At 42.4% G+C, this 17,140-nt stretch overlaps 1 protein-coding gene across 2 annotated transcripts in view; it reads left to right on the top strand.

Annotated features, from left to right (window-relative positions):
- Positions 1–17,140, top strand: part of LOC140729120 (coronin-2A-like) — a 163,517-nt gene that overhangs the window by 32,469 nt on the left and 113,908 nt on the right. The window lies entirely within an intron of this gene.

Genomic DNA, 17,140 nt, shown 5'->3' with positions numbered 1-17,140 from the left:
TGTGTGTGTGTGTGTGTGTGTGTGTGTGTGTGTGTGTGTGTGTGTGTGTGTGTGTGTGTGTGTGTGTGTGTGTGTGTGTGTGTGTGTGTGTGTATCAGATTTTGATTATCTCCAACTTCATATTTACAGATACCTTTTAAGTGGCTCTAGATAGTAAGAGGAGACTGGTGGTGAGAGTGAGTGTGGGCAGGCATTATAAAGACCCTTTAGCAATACACACAAAATGCCAGAGGAACTCAGCAAGTCAGGCAGCATCTATGGACTGAAAAAGGGAAGGAGGAGGGGACCCAGGGGGAAGTAATAGGCAGCTGAGAAAGTTCAGAGTGGGGAATAGAGGAAGTGGGGGGGGGGTGGAATTTGTTTACCAGCAGGAAAAATCGATATCCATACCATCAGATTGACTACCCAGACTTTTATTCTAGCATCTTTCTCCTTCTTTCTCAGTCCTCGGCTCAAAATGTCGACTGTTTATTCATTTCCATAAATGCTACCTGACTTGCTGAGTTACTGCAGCATTTAGTGCGTTGCCCTGGATTTCCTGCATCTGCAGAAGCTCTTGTGTTTATAAAGATCCTTTAACTGAGATTTGTTCAGAATTTTAATTTTAAATGTTGCAATTTTGCAATACAACTTCACTAAAATGCAAACTGATCTTTCCGTCTCAAACTCATGCATTGACTTTGGACTCCTGAACTGAGAATTTGGCAAGTTGTAGATGGAAGTATTTCAAACAGCCAAAGCCTTCCCCGTTGTACAACACATCGGTAATAATTAAGTGCAACTTTCGAAGTAACACTGACTTCGGTCGTCACATCTGTAATTTTCCCAAAGCAGGTTAAACAACTTCACTTAATTATATCCTGACTGTATTTTCTGTAACTTCCATGATGTGTGGAATTCATTTCCACATGAGGATGTTAAATTGACCAACAGTAAAGAGGGAAGTTGGATAAGTACACTAGTGAGAAAGGAATATTAAGATTTGCTGCCGGGACTGCTGTGTGTGATCTATGTAGCCAGGCTACAATTCCATTGGTGGACAATCTTGACCCAATTGCATGTAGTCTACACAAATCTTTGCAGGTATCAATAGATTGTTTAGTTGTGGCAATGATTACAGTCATCATTGGATGCCCAGACATTGTCATCCATAAAACCAACTTGACTGTCTGCTACCAAGTCCTCTTCACTCATCAGCGTGGATAATAGTGATTTCTGGGTAAGCAACATCTTGACCTTAAGAAAAATCATCCTTATTTTCAAATGCCTGGCTTCTCCACACCTATCTAACCACATCCTGACCTGTATCGCCGTGCTTCTCCAGTTTTTTGCCTCTCTCATGTCCCCAGTTGCCAGTGCTTCACCATTGGTGATCATACCGGCAATGGCTAAACCGACATGTTCTGGAATGTACTAAAACCTCTCTGCCTTTCTTCTTTCTCCTCTTTAAAGGTACTTCTTAAAACTTGCTTCTATGCTGAAACTTTAATCAACTGCCTCCATATCTTTACCTATGGTGGGTTTTTGTTTAAAGGCTCCAATAAAGCATTGGTAGATATTTTACCAGGTTGATGGTGTTTTATTAAATTCTTATCACAATGATAATATGTAAGTGCCAGTAGTATTCAGGGACAGGTACTATGGCCATTCTTCATTCGGGGTGCAGACATTAAATGAGGAGTGTGTGTTTGCCTCAGCTGAATTTGTCTTATTAACTGAGTGGCACATTGGGGAGAAGGAGTGGTAAAGGTGCCATCGAAGAGGGCCAGTAAACCTGCATGTCTGAAGCACAACACAGAGTTCAGCAACAACAGCATCACCACTTGAGCAACATGCGCAAAATGTTGGAGGTACCCAGCAGGACAGGCAGCACCTATGGAGGGGAATAAATAGTGGACATTTCACCACCTTCTAGTTCTGGCTTCTGCCCTCTTTTTCCCCCAGTTCTTTTGAAGGTTCTTGGCCAAAAATATTGACTATTTATTCTCCTCCATGGATGCTGCCTGACCTGCTGAGTTCCTCCAGCATCTTGTTCAAGATTTCCAGCACCTGCAGAATCTCTTGTGTTTAGCATCTATTTGGATTCCTTCTGAGGATTCTCCTAGATCTGACCTTTGACTTCTGTAAAAAAAAACTTTCTTACCTGTTCAAAATTATGAAAGGTGTTGATAAAACATATGGGTAAAAAGGTAATTTCCACTGACAAAGAAGGCAGTCAGCAGAGGAGAGGAATTAAAGTATCATTGCAAAAGAACAAGAGATGCGATATGAGATCCTGGTGCACTGACTAGTGGAACAATAGAGGAAGATTCAATATATATTTCTAGAAGAAAATTGGATGAATGTTTGGAAGAGTTGCAGGACCTTGAGGTGGTAGAATTATGGAGAGCATTTTTCAAAGCCCTAGCACAGACCTAATTCACTGAACAGCTTGTGCCATATCGTTCTGTGGAAGCACCAGGTTGCACACAGTGGTGAGGCAATCTGAGGAAGTGGTTGCACTTCAGGTGAACACATTGCCAGAACAGTTCTGTGGAATTTCTGCCTGAAGGCAGAGCTGCCAAACTGGTGGAGATCCAAACCAAAGTATAGCCCTTCCGTCCTGAGACCTTTTACTCAGCCGTGACCCAAAGGAACATAATCATTTGTATCAGGGTTGGATGGAGTATCAAAAAGGAATTCCAAGGCCTTGGGCCTGGGACAGGTTTGAATTAGCTAAGGTCAGCTCAGCATGGAGTTGGATTGGCCTTGGTTATTTTGGAATTGGGTCTGGTTTGGACAGGCCATGATTAGTTCTGATTGGGGTTGGACAGGCTATGGTTAGTTCTGATTGGGTTTGGACAGGCCGTGGTTAGTGCTGATTGGGTTTGGACTGGCCATGGTTAGTGCTGATTGGGTTTGGACTGGCTGTATTTAGCTAGGTTTGGTTTAGACTGGCCACAGTCGGCACAGATCAAATTGAATTGGCCATGGTCAGCTTAGTCTCATGTTGAGTTTAGATTGGCCGAACTTGGACATGGGTTGGATTTAGTCAGATCATATTGAGGTCAGGTTTAATTTTACTCTGTTGGCTGTGATGACAGTGCAGACACTTCATTAATCCTCGCTGGTTCTAGCTGTTTGCCCTAGATGCTTTGAAAAAAAATTATTTAAATTCTGTAGGTGCTGTAGTGCAAATCAAACTCTTGTATCCGAGAATTAACTCTGACATTTGCATCTGAGGCCTGTAACTAAACCACAGTGCAGCAATGCCACGGGTCTTTACCCACTGGGTGGGACATCTCCAGCATTTTGGACTAGCTTTTTCTCTCACAGTGGGTGGTGAATATCTAGAATGAGGGCTGTGGAAGCAAGTTTCTGGGGGCATTTAAAGAGAAAAGAGATAAATTTTTAAAAGATCGGGAAATAAGATAAGAGAACGAACATTTAAAAATGAGATTTGGGAATATTTCTTCTCAGGAATTTTTTTCCCACAGAAGCTTGCACAGTTCAGATAATTTTTTAGATATTCGGGCAATTGAAGGGTATATGTAGGAGGCTCGGTAGAAAATCTGAAGCCAGCATAGATCAGTCTCAATCACGTTGAGTAACAGGCAGACTTGAGGAGGCTGTGACCTTCAAGTGCTCCTATTCTCTTGTGAGTGCTGCAGTCTGGCCCATTGAACCTAAGTCGACAATGCATTGTCCTTTGTGATCAGACTGTTTATCTAAATGATGTGCAGGGGTGTTCCCAGGGAATGGTTAATGGCGACTGTTTAGAAATAAGTATCTGCGATGCGGCTAAGTGCAGTCCCAGAGCATATGGGTTGATCCCTGAGCATCTGGTCAAATGCAGTGACCCCTGCTTTACGTGAGAGTGCCAGGAGTTTGGTAGGAGGCAGTGTTGGGATTTTCCGGTCTTATTGATGTGGCCTGATCGCCACAGACAGGAATAGTGTTCTTTCTCTCATGCCTGCTAGTTGTTTTATGCACATCATGCAAGCTCTCTGGTTTCTACCGTGATTTGCTGCCTATATGTGAAGAGTGTAAGGCCTTCATGGAATCTGTTCTCAGACTTCTGTAGTGGCTGTATGTATCCCATTTGTGGCTCTCTCATCTCTAGGCCTGGCTATGTCTGACTCGAGAGATTCTGCTGATGGTGGAAATCTTGGGTAGCATACAGGAAATGCTGGAGGATCTTGGCATTCTCTGTTCATATTTCCACAGGCAGCATCTATGGAAGGGAATAAACAGTTGACTTTTTGGGCTGAGACCCTTCATCAGGACAGGAAAGGAAGGGGGCAGAAAGCAGAGAAGGAAGGGAGAGGAGTACAAGCTGGCAGGTGATAGGTGAGACGAGGTGAGGGGCAAGTTGGGTAGGTGGGGGAGGAGGGAGATGATAGGTGGAAGAGGAAAGGAGCTGAAGAAGAAGGAATCTAATAGGGGAGGACAGAGGACCATGAGTAATGGAAGGAGGGGAAGCAGAGGGAGGTGATGGACAGGTCATGTGGGGAGAGGTACGACCACCAGAGTGGAGAGAAGGAGAACAAAAAGGGTGTGGAGCGAAAAACAGAGGGGAGAGGCTACCAGAAGTTTGAGAGATTGTTGTTGAAGTCATCAAATTGGAGACTTCCTGATCTCTTACCTTTTGCACTCCATGATAGTTAGCACATTAGGAGCTGCCAGTATTAATTCACATCTGTTCCCTGAGACCCTACAGCTACATCGGCCTATGGTCCTGTGATGTCTCCAATGCAAACTGCATCTTTCTTCCCCACTGCTCTTCCACATGCTCTCCATTCAGTCACATCTTCACTGACAGCCGTGCCTTCTGGTCCCTGGGCTCTGTGATTTGGAATTCGCTGCATAAATTAATCTGCCTCTCTTCCCATCTCTTCTCCTTTAAGATGCTGCTTAAAACCTACAGTTTTAAAACAAACTCTTTGTCATTGGCCCTGATGTCACCTATATGACTCAGAATAAGGAGGAACAGAGGAACAGTTCCTCATGTTCCATCTTGGTAGTTTACAAACACTGAATTCTCCTGTTTTAGGGGAATTGCTCCCCCTGAATTATTTTAATCTGTCGTTCTCCACTCATTTCTTCATAACCTATCCCAGGCCCTATCATCCTCTTTTCCTTCCTCTTCTTTCCTCTCCTGCTCCAATTTCCTTTCCTATCACACGTCCACCGATCACCTTCTGGCCTCTGTTGCTTTTTCCACTCTTTCCTCTTCCATCTGCCAATCAACCTCCTTCACTTGGATCCACCTATTGCTTGCCAGATCTTGCTTCACCTCTTTCCTCTGCCCGTTTATACTGTCTACCTCCCCTCTGTTTCTCAATCCAGGGACATTTTTCCCAGGATGGAAATGGCTAACGCGAGGGGGCATAATTTTAAAGTGATTGGACGGAAGCATAGAGGGAATGTCAGGGGTAATTTTGTTTTAACACTTAGTGGTGGGTGAGTTGAACACACTGGCAGGGATGGTGGTAGAGGCAGATACATTAAGGACATTTAAGAGACTCTTAGATAGTATCTGTAAGGACCGCATGGGTTTCCTCTGGGTGCTCTGGTTTCTTCCCACAGTCCAAAGACGTAGCAGTTAGTAGGTTAATTGGTCTTTGTAAATCGTCCCGTGATTATGCGAAGTTTAAATTGGGGGCTGGGTGGTGTGGCTCAAGGGCTAGAAGGACCTGTTCTGCGCTGTATCTCAATAAGGATGGGCACATACTGTAGATGATAGAAAAATGGAGGGCTATGTAGGAGGGAAGGGTTAGGTTGATCTTGGAGTATGTTGAAAGGTTGGCACATAGTGGGCCAAAGGGCCTGTACTCTGCTGTTATATTCTATGTAGTGCCTCGGCTTGAAATGTCATTCATCCATTTCCCTCCACAGACGCTACCCTCCCCGCTTAGTTCCTCCAGCATTTTGTTTGTTGCTCCAATGTCTGCAGTCTCTTGCATCTTGAGAATAAAGGACTTTCGTTTCTTTAGTGCCTTCCCAGTGCCCTTTGCACTGAAATGCTGTTGTAGTGCAGGAAATTCAGCCAGTTTGTCCATAGCAATCTCCCATGTGATAATGACCAGGTAGGTTCAGATATTATGTTTAATGAGGAATCAATATCGACTAGATTGTTGGGATTGATTTGTAATAGTGACCCTGTTGGCAATCACCTGGTGTACTGCTTCCTAGTTACTGCACCTGGATTTTGAAATGCAGTAGGGTCCTGAACTCAGTTTTCAGACTCTGAGGCATAGAGTGACATACTCCTCTACAGCTCTAAAGGCTGACTTACTATTGACAAAGACTAGCATGCTGGTGGTGTGAATAGAGTGCTGCTGTTTAGAGTTGGACTGACGTAGGAGTGTACAGTTTACATAAATTGTATTCAAGGTGCATTGACTGCCAAGTAATTCTGACTTGCAGTAGCAGGCATGAAATGAAAATGTTTCTGATGTGAGTTATGATCTGATTCACACTGGATCGTGTGGTATGTTGATTTGATGGAAAGGCATTACAATAGCTTTGCTACAGAGCTGGAGTTGTTCATTTTAAGATGTGTATTAGCTTGTTGCTGTTGTGCGGAAGTGCTGTGGGAGCCTCAGCAGAACCTAGCAGTCCTGATGCATGGCTGGTCACTGTTGTAACCTAACACAATGTGCAGGCTGAGTTACAGAAACCCAGTGTGAGGTGTAATTTGCTACAAATCCCAATTTCTTCCACTCTGTTGTCAGGTTTTGTACCAGCTGGTGGTGTAGTGTCATCAGCACCTGACTTTGAGGTCAATAGTCCCGAGATCGAAAGCTCCTTGCACGCTTTCCATCGTGTTGGGTTGAGTGTTGAGCTAGCAGCTTGGCTTTGCAAAATACAGTCAAATGCTACAGAAATGGTATTGAAGACATGAAAAGGAACAACAAGAGTTGTCATCTTTGCAGTGAACATCTTATCCTCCTTCCAATGTTCCCATACTTGTGAATTAATAATCCATTAAACTCACCGTGCATTATGTATAGTAGCTGTAAAGCTATGCATGCTTTTATTATAATACTCAATGTAGGGGAGATGAGGGCAAGGGTTCGCTGAGGGAAAAGCCATGGGAAGCATTGCATCTGTGTCTGTGTGCCTCTGTATCCATGTGTGTGCTAAGCTGCTGGAGAAGGATTTGGAATCCAGGGACCTGACTCTGTCATGACCATGTGGTCACTGCCATGCCACATCTATCCACAAAAACAAAATGACACAAGCATCTGCCACACCTCAGAAATGGAGTGGAAAGAAGTCATCCTCAATCGCAAGGGACTATGTGAGAAGAGGAGAATTTGTTAGTGGCCACTCTTGTCTGAAGATTGTTAAATAAAAGCATATTGATTCCTTCAAAAAGTTTGATGTGCTTTTATAAGTGTGCAGGTTTTTAGAAAAAAAATCCTGTTTCTTTCTCTGCTTTTATATCATATTTCTTTACCTCTTTATTTCTTTTTGTATCTCATTCATCTTTAATTCATTTTATTTCCTCCTTACTTTCTTGACCCTGATATCTGGTTGGCTGAGGAGATGGACTCCAGTTCCTACTGTTTGCTGGGATCCAGATTTTGTGACCATCACTGCATTTTCAGCCACTCACAATCCCAGCAACTCTGTGGGATTTCTTTTAATCGAAAGACACAGAAACAAGTCCAGGAGGACTCACCTGGAGATGACAGTCCAGTAAACTCTGGCCAAGGTGTTTGAACTGATCTCTTGGCTGCTTTTGGCAAAGAAAATGTTGCCTTTTACCACACCACACTTCATGTGAGCTGCCGGAGTGCGAAGGGGAGAGAGTGAGGTTGTTTAAATTATTCCATGTCCCCTGGTTGTGGCTGTAATGGCAGGGACAACCCTACAGATTTCCTATTATCTCTAAACACAAAGTACACTGCAGATGCTGTTGTCAAATCAACATGTACAAACAAGCTGAATGAACTCAGCAGGTCGGGCAGCATCCGTTGAAATCAGAAGTCAACGTTTCGGGCCGAGACCCTTCGTCAGGACTATTATCTCTAGTGTGAAGTAAACTGGGAATTACTAGAGCAGTATTCCAGATCATGGAATTAGATCCCAGGATTTGTGGCCTTTCTCAAACTGGATACAATTTTCTCCCCCCATAAAACCTTGAGTTCCAACTGTACGCCTGTATGACAAGTAATATACGCAGGGAACACACTCGAAATGCTGGAGGAACTCAGCAAGTCAGGCAGCATCTATGGAAGGGAATAAACAGTTAATGTTTCAGGAGAGACCCTTCATCAAGACTGGAAAGGAAGTGGGCAGAAGCCAGAGTAAGAAGGTGGGGAATGTGAAGGAGTACAAGTTGGCAGATAATAGATGAAATGGGGTGAGTGGAAAATTGGGTGTGTTGGGCAGGGGGGAGGATGAAGTAAGAAACTGGGAAGGGATAGATGGAAGAGGTAAAGAACTGAAGAAGATGGAATTAATAGGAGAGGACAGTGGACAATGGAAGAAAAGGAAGCAGGAGGGGAATGAGAGGGAAGTGATGGGCAGGTGAGAAGAGATGGGATGAGAGGGTAACCAGAATGGGGAATGTAAAAGGAAAGGGGAGGGAGACAAATTATCAGGAGTTAGGGAAATCAAAGTTCATGCCATCAGGTTGGAAGCTTGTCAGCCAACATATGAGGTGTTGCTTCTCCAACCTGTTTGGTCCCAGTTTGGTGAGTCTGGACAGGACATTGCTCATATCCACGAGCATGTGAATGACTGGAAGATGTAATCAGTCAGAATGTTACAGTAAATGAATACTTTTTTAAAAAACCTACGATACTAGAAACCTAATGTAAAGAGTTTCATCTGAATTTGGTGTGTTTTGCGAAGTTCAATGACTTGTGCCTTCTGACATGCATTCTGTTTAAAGTACCCTTTAGTCTGTCTGGGACACCAGTAGACAGGTAGGCAAACCTACAGTACCTGCGATGATAAGAATCAAATGCCAACCAGTCGTACACTCTGAGGAAAAGACAGTTACAGATGGTTCACCCTGATATTGTAATTCTTACTATTCTGTAAAAATATTCATGACCCTTTTGAATTCTAATTAGAAAAGTCTCATACTTTGACACTTAATATCTTGAACATTATGTAGGTTTAGCATTATATTTAATCAAATTGCTTATTCCCATCTGTAGATGCTGTCTGACCTGTTGAGCTCCTCCAGCACATTGTGTATATTGCTCTAGATTTTCAGCATCTACAGTACCTCTTGTGACTGAGCATTATGTTTATTTTCTCTTTGTATATTTGTCTCTCTGGTCTTTTCTGGCTGTTATGGTCCATGTGGACTGTCCCTTACTACTTTTCCATCTTGGTTCATCTGAATGCCCTGTGATCTTTCATTGTGCCTTCAAATATCTCCTCTTTGCTTTGACTGCTCTTTGTGGTACAGGACCAAGTGCCTGGAGATGCTTTGCCAAAGCTCAAAGTTCAAAGTAAATTTATTATCTAAGTATGTTTAGGTCACCCTGTATTACCATGAGATTCATTTGCTTGCAGGCATTCACAGCGGAACAAAGGAATGCAATACAATCAGTCAAAAACTACACACAAAGACTGATGAACAACCAATGTACAAAATAAGACAAACTGCAAAGGCAAAAAAAATTAAATAAGTAAATAAATAATACTGAGACCATGAGATGTAGAGTCCTTGAAAATGAGTTCATAGGTTGTGTTCAGTGTTGAGGTGAGTGAATTAATGCTAGTTCTCGAGCCTCGTGGCTGAAGGGTAGTGACTGTTCCTGAACCTGGTGGTGTGGGACCTAAGGCTCTTGTACCTCCTTCCCGATGGCAGCAGCAAGAAGGTAGCATGACCTGGATGGTGGATGCTGCTTTCTCGTGGCAGTGCTCATTGTAGATGTGCTGAATGGTGGGGAGGACTTTTCCTGTGATGGGCTGGGCACTTTCTGTAGGCTTTCCCATTTGTGGGCTTGGTGTTTCCATACCAGGCTGTGATGTAACTAGCGAGGATACTCTCCACTGTGCTTCGATAGAAGTTTGTCAGAGTTTTACATGACTTGCCAAATCTGCACAAACTTCTAAGAAAGTAGAGGTGTTGCCTTCTATGAAATGGCACTTGCGTGTTGGTCCCAGAAAGGAACCTCTGATAGGATAACACCAAGGAATTTAAAGTTACTGACCCTCCCTCTTCTGATGCCCTCATGAGGACTGGTTCATAGACTCCTGTTTTCTTCCTCAGTCTGCCTTTGTGAAGAGGGGAACAGATTGAACTTTTCAAGTGGATGATCTTTCCTCAAAGCTGGGAAATGCCTGGTAGACATTGTGATGTTTCCACTGGTGGAGGATTCTCCTACAAAAGGACATTATTATAAGGGGGCAATCATTTAAGATGGAGGTGACCAGGTATCTCTTCTCACAGAGAGAGATGAATGTCTGCAGTTCTCTACTTCAGACTATTATAGTGACTAGATTAAATACACAACACTCCTCTCTGCTTATCATAAACTCCAACTGAATTGTCCCCATACAGGCCTTCAGGCCTAAAGATTTAATCACTGTGAAAAATTTCTTACCCGTGGAATAACGTCTTTCCTGACCAGTGGGGGTATCACTCTGCTTGTCAGGTGAGACTTGTGGCTGTGAAACAATCTCAGGTTATGGGGCTTCCTCTGTGGTGATTGTAGGAGTTGACACTGACATTGCAGGAAGTTGTTCTGACAGCTCTGGGCACATTTCTTCTCTAACAATTGACTTTATTCTCCTCAACTGGTTGATGTGTCATCCCCAGATAACAGCAGATACAATCTCCACTGTGTAGGATAGTGGTCCAGTCCTGTCCTTAATCTTCCCAAGTACCCAATTTGATCATCTCTGTAGTCCCTCGCCATCACTGCTTGACCAACCTTCGGACCTCCTTTTTTGAGGAGTCCTCAGTTTGCCTCAGCTATTTTCCTGGATTCTCCTTCTGAGACTGGGTTTGAGGAGATCCCAGCGTGAGCATAAGGGGTGACTCGGGAATGGCCCCTTCCTGAAGGAGCATGTGCCACACTTTTTTTTTAACTTGACCATTTCTTGCTGTCCCTTTTTGTAACTCAAGCATCTCGGTGCACTTCAACAGGGCCACTGTTGTCTCAGGTTCTTTAAAACTTATTTGTCACCACAGTGTAACTGCAAAACATAAAACTAACTGAAAGAAAAGCAAGGGAGTACAGAGTACATGTACGATAGTTTCACTTTTACTTTAGCAAGACACTGACACCTGACATGGTGGCATGATGACGTATACCATTCACGTACTTTTACATACAACCCCTAATGAATTTTGTAAACAACAAAGAATGTTTAATGAAACTATATGTTTACAATACTTACTCAAATATTACAGAAATATTCAATACACAACATAGATCACTGAAGGTATTGAAAGAGGAGGGAAGGATCAGGGAATTACTATTCATGGGTAGCTGGCACAGAAGAGAAACTGAGGCCTTGGCCAAATCAGCCATGATTCTATTGAATGGTGGGACAGGCTTTGAGGAACTAGGTAGCCAACTTTTCCTCTTATTTTCTTGAAGCAATAACAGAAATGCTGGAAGATTTCAGTCAGTCAAGTAACTACTTGCCCAGTTTCGTCATTTTAATCTCACCTGCCTTCCTTTCCTTCTTTCTGTTCTTGCATCACACCCTCCTCACACAAAGTAGAATCCGTTTAACATTCTACGTTGAAGGCCCTGCATCAGAATTAATGGAGCAAGTAGGTGTAGGTGGTAGAGAAGGTGGGGGAGGACAACTGTGGGAACAAAGGGAATGTCTGTAATAGTGTGAAATGATGTTACCATTGAATGAATGGGTGCTCCTTTGTCTATGTAATGTTTATTCCTCCCACTCCCCACCCTCATTAAGACCAACTAGCTTCCTCTTTTCACAATTGACTGGTTTCTCCTTCCACAGAGGCTGCACGATTGGCTGAGTTTTTCAACCATTTCTGTTTCTCTTTCAGATTGCAGTTTGATTTGTTTTCCTGTGGTTTTGTTTTGAGTGTGAGGAGGGTTTGCAGCAAGAACGGAAAGGCAGGAGGAAAGGAAGGTCATATGGAAGGCAGTGAGATAAAATGACAAAACCAGGGTGGGTATAGGACAATGGAAAGAAACAAGAGATGTACAAACCAGCAACCGAACCACATCATTGGTTCCACATCCTCACCACTATTTGCACAAAAATGGGTTTTGCTTGTATTCCTGCATTTGTTAATAATAATCTTGGATTTGTGTTTCTGGTGAGGTTGTCTGTATGTGAAGCAAGAGAATAGAAGAATATGGATAAGAGTGAAATATGAGCTGATGCATGGCTCCATCTACTACCTCAGATTTTACTGAAGTATTTCAGATTACATATATTTTCATGCAAGAGTATTTCTATGGCATCTATTATGATTGTGTGACAACACTTGAGGGCTGCCCCCAGCACAGCCTTGGACTGTGTTGGTTGTTAACATAAATGATACATTTCTCTGTATGTTTCGATGTACATGTGATAAATAAATCTGATTCTGGATTACCTTGCAAAGCGTTACGATCTCTCGGGCCTGTTTCTAAGACAAATCACTGGAGGCTGAGTGATTGCACTTGTCTAAATGCTCATCTTACAGGTGATGATGAAATTCATCCCGTGAGTGGCCTTCTCCAGCATGGAAAGTGTTAAATGAATTACATTGGAATCTAAAGCTAGATGGAATTTCTTCAATCTAGACAGCAAGCAGCACTGATTGAAGCCAATTGATTGCTATATCCATGTGTGGGGTGAAGCCACCATCATTATTGACCAGTAATTGTCTCCCCAGTCCATCAGAGAAACCAACTGCCCCTCTATTAACTCTGTCTACTCTTCTCGCTGCCTCAGGAAAGCAGTCAGTACAATCAAGGACCCATCATTCAGTCATTCCCTCTTTCCCTCCTCTCCTGTCAGGCAGAAAGCATGCTTGGCCAGGGTAAAGGACAGCTTCTGTCCCACTGATATCAGACACTTGAACGGACCTCTCATATGCTAAATATGGACTCTTGATCTTGAAATTTACAGTATGCCAGCTGGTGGTGTAGTGGCATCAGCACCAGACTTCGAGGTGCGTGGTCCTGGGTTCGAATCCAGCCAGCTCCTTGAGGGCTTTCCATCCGTGTTGGGTTGAGCATTGAGCTAGCAACTCAGCCTTGTACAAAGACACAGCAAGGTTTCTGCCCGATATGTCACAAGGCACAGAAAGAATCGACAGTACCTTGTGATGAGCATTGTACTTCATATGTTTAGCTGCACCTTATTTTCTCTGTAACTGTAACATTATATTTTGCGTTGTTTTCACCTCCTCAACATGCTTGGGAATGGCATGCTCTACCTGAATGGTATGCAAATGAAAGTTTCTCTGTCGTGTCTCAGTGACATTAATTATAAACAATACCAAGAGTTCTTTTCAAAAGGGAGGAAGGTTTTCAATGGGGCTGCATACATCAGAAGTTGAATGTTCTGTTTGAGATTTAATCTACACGTATTGCACTGTAAACACAAGAAATTCTGGAAATGCTGGAAGTCCAGGATAACATACACAAAATGCTGGAGGAACTCAGCAGATCAGGCAGCGATAAGCAGTCGAAGTTTTGAGCCAAGGCCCTTCATCAGGAATGATGAAGACGTTGGATCTCGTCACGAAATGTCTGCACTGTATCCTGATGCAAGATTTCGATCCAAAATGTGGACAATTCCTTCCCCCTTCATGGATGCTACTTGAATACTGAGTTGCTCCAGCAGATTGGGAGTTGCTGCAAATTCCAGCATCTGCAATCTCTTGTGTCTCCATCAAAACCTTACACACGCCAATATTATATCAATGTAGATAATGATCAAGCTGCTGTTTCTTCCAGACTTGGACTTCTTGTGGTTGTCCTCTTCAATCCAGGTCTATGTAATTCACTGCATCACAACATCCAATTAGCCACTTGTTTTCACAGGCTATCAGGATACTTTCAATACAGCATTAATATTTTGAATAATTTGAATTCATCACCTTCACTCCCAATAGATTGTTTCTTTTCCATTGATAAATTACATTATTGATCTGTTACCTCCAGGATGAAATGTACGAGTTTTATCTTTTATCCACCCTTCCATGTAAAACAATTTAATCTCACAGAATTGGCTTTTCTCCACAAAGTACTTTATAACAAGGCCTTCTTTGTTAATGATTCCCTCCTCGATACATTTAAACTTGATCATTCCAAGATCATGCCAGCCATTAAGTTTACCAGCCCTTGTAAGTTTGCTCACACCAAAGACTCCGCTGTCCAGGTCCCAAGTCCTCTTTCTCCTATCGCCTCATTGGCTTTTTGGCGTACCCTGGATTTCAGTTTGGGAATACCTTGAAATTAAAATGTTTAATTTTCCTAACTCAGAACCCTCCATGTTATTCAGGCTACAGGGCACGCTGATAAAAGCATATTGGTCATTGTTGATTTTATTGTCCCAAGCTCTAGAATTTCATCCCTAAACTTCCCAATTTTTCTTTCTTTCTTTCTTTCTTTCTTAAAGGCTCTCCTTAAAACTTGTGGAGCAAAACCAATTCTGTGAGATTAAATTTTGGTAATCTGTCCTGACGTATACTCTGTAGCTATTTTATTAGGTAGACCTGTACATTAATGCAAGTATCTAATCAGCGAAACACGTGGCAGCAACTCAGTACGTAAAAGCATGCAGCTATGGTCAAGAGATTGAGTTGTTGTTTAGACCTAGCATCAGAAAAGGGAAGAAATTTGATCTAAGTGACTTTGCTTACAGAGAATGGCATGAAAAACAAAAGAAAAATCCAGAGAGCAGCAGTTCTGTGGGCGAAAACATCTTATTAATGAGAGAGGAGGAGGAGGATGACCCAACTGGTTCAAGCTGACAGGAAGGTGACAGCAACTCACATAACCACACATTACAACAGTGGTGTGCAGAAGATCACAGCATACAACGTGTTGAGCCTTGAAGAAGACGGCCAGCAGAAACCACGGACACTGAGTGACCACTTTATTAGGTATAGAAGATACCTAACCAGGTGGCCAGTGAGTTGGTGCGGAGTAATTTAAGGTCGATCACACAGCTGCGAATTGCCCTGGGATGCAAAGATGCTGAATGGACGACCGGTGCTGTTGTGTCGTTGGCAATACGCAACATCTCAGCAGGAGGTGTGAAGGCAAACATAAGAGACACATTAGACTGGAGTACTGGTGAAAAGTAGAGCATCTAATCTCTCCAAATATTTTGATTGGGATTTATAGAACGATAGCACACCTGGATTCAGATGAATTTATAGAAATGCTCCTACTTTGAGGGTTGATAACATCTAAAGCCTTGGTTTCTATTGCAGGCTATAAAACCTAGATCAGACCTTTGTTATTGCATCAGTGCCTTGTACTAAGCCAACAGCAACACACAGTATTTTTGCTGGGAGGGGGATGAGTGATACAAGTTAATGGTAATTGACAAATAAATAGGAAGGAAATTGGGAGCTTTTTTTTACTCAGGGAATTCATGATCTGAAATAATAAAATTGGCTGAAGCAGATTCAAGCGGAAGTCTTAAGGGAGTTAGGTACTATTTTGGATAAAAGAATACTGTGCTGATAGAACAAAGGAGAGATGGACTGCTCTGATGCTGAATACGTTGTATGTGTTTGATAGAGGGAAAAATGCTTTCTCTACAATACTTACTTCTATTTAAAAATGGAACTTTAGATGGTTTGGTGAGCTGGGCCCCTCCCATGATACAACCAAGTAACAAAGTCCCCACTGTTGAAATCCTAATGCACACAGACTCAACTCTGAACTAAAACTGTGTTGGTCACATCAGGCTTCAGCTTGGAAATAACGGGCTGTGAAATTATACCAGAAACTCCAGTCGCTGGTACTGGTATTGGTTTATAGTTGCCACACTTTCCATGATACAGTGGAAAAGCGTTTGTAAGCCATCCATACAGATCCTCTCAAAATGTAAGTATTTTGAGGGAGTACAAGCAGAAATCAATAAAAGAATGCAGAGTGGTGCTACATATACAAAGAAAGTGCACTGCAGGTGGACAATAAAGCTGCACAAGCCATAACAAGGTAGATTCTGAGGTAGGAAGTTCACCCTTACAAGGTGTTTGTTCCTGGTTCGTACCATTGGCATAGAAGCCTTCCTTCACCCTGGTGACACGTTTTCAAAATGATCAACATCAATTTATGAAGGTGACAAGTTAATGTTTCCATTGATCGAATCTGGCCTGGTGGAACTTTAGAAATTTCTCCTATTTCTAATATGCCATGAGGCTTCATTTTGGAAGGGGTGAGCTTTTTCTCCAGAGTTTTCACTGATTGTTTGATTTCAGAGAAGGTTCTGAGTGATGTCACGTGCTAACTATTGCTATAGGGCAGGGGTGGCAAACCTACGTGCCCAGGATGGCTGACGAAAAAAACGTAGTGGGATATGGTGCGCAGTGCATTTCATCAAATCTTTAAACCCTCATCATAATAAAAAGATGTGTAATGATTATCCTTACTGCCAAATGGAGCAGCAAGAGATTTTATTGCAACCTGAGAGCAGTGAGATGTTTTCAGTCTGCAAAAGTACACATGACATTGGGTGATACCTTTGCAATCCTCAGGGCTGGTGTACACATCAGTATAAGGACAGTGGATGGTTGGGCCAGTTGATGTTGGCATCACTCTGCTTGTATCTTTTCTTCTGTCGTTGTGAGTGAACACTGGATATTCAATGAAATAAAGGTAAATGCTGTATTTAGTTTAGTGCCTCCATGAATATTTATTTTTCAAACGTTTTTTTTTAAAGATTAATATTAATAATTTTGAACAGCTTTCTAAAATGCTTGATTTCAATCAGTCTTGTATACTTTTATTGATTGTAAAACAATGAATGCTTGTAAATAAGTACCAGGGCTCATACTTTTCCCTCAAATTGTCCATAATTATTATTACTAATTCATAAATCAATAATAATCTCTGCTCAAAATTATCACTATGCACAAAATAATGTTTTAGAATATTATCACTAATTTGGACAGACGCTCTCAAAAAGGTTTGCCACCCATGGAAAGCGTGCCTAGAGTTTAATGATAGAGAATGATTTTTCA

This window comes from Hemitrygon akajei, chromosome 6 (genome assembly GCF_048418815.1).
Source record: "Hemitrygon akajei chromosome 6, sHemAka1.3, whole genome shotgun sequence".
Lineage (NCBI taxonomy): Eukaryota > Metazoa > Chordata > Chondrichthyes > Myliobatiformes > Dasyatidae > Hemitrygon > Hemitrygon akajei.
Note: the sequence above shows the minus strand (reverse complement) of the source record. Positions and strands in the feature narration are given on the sequence as shown.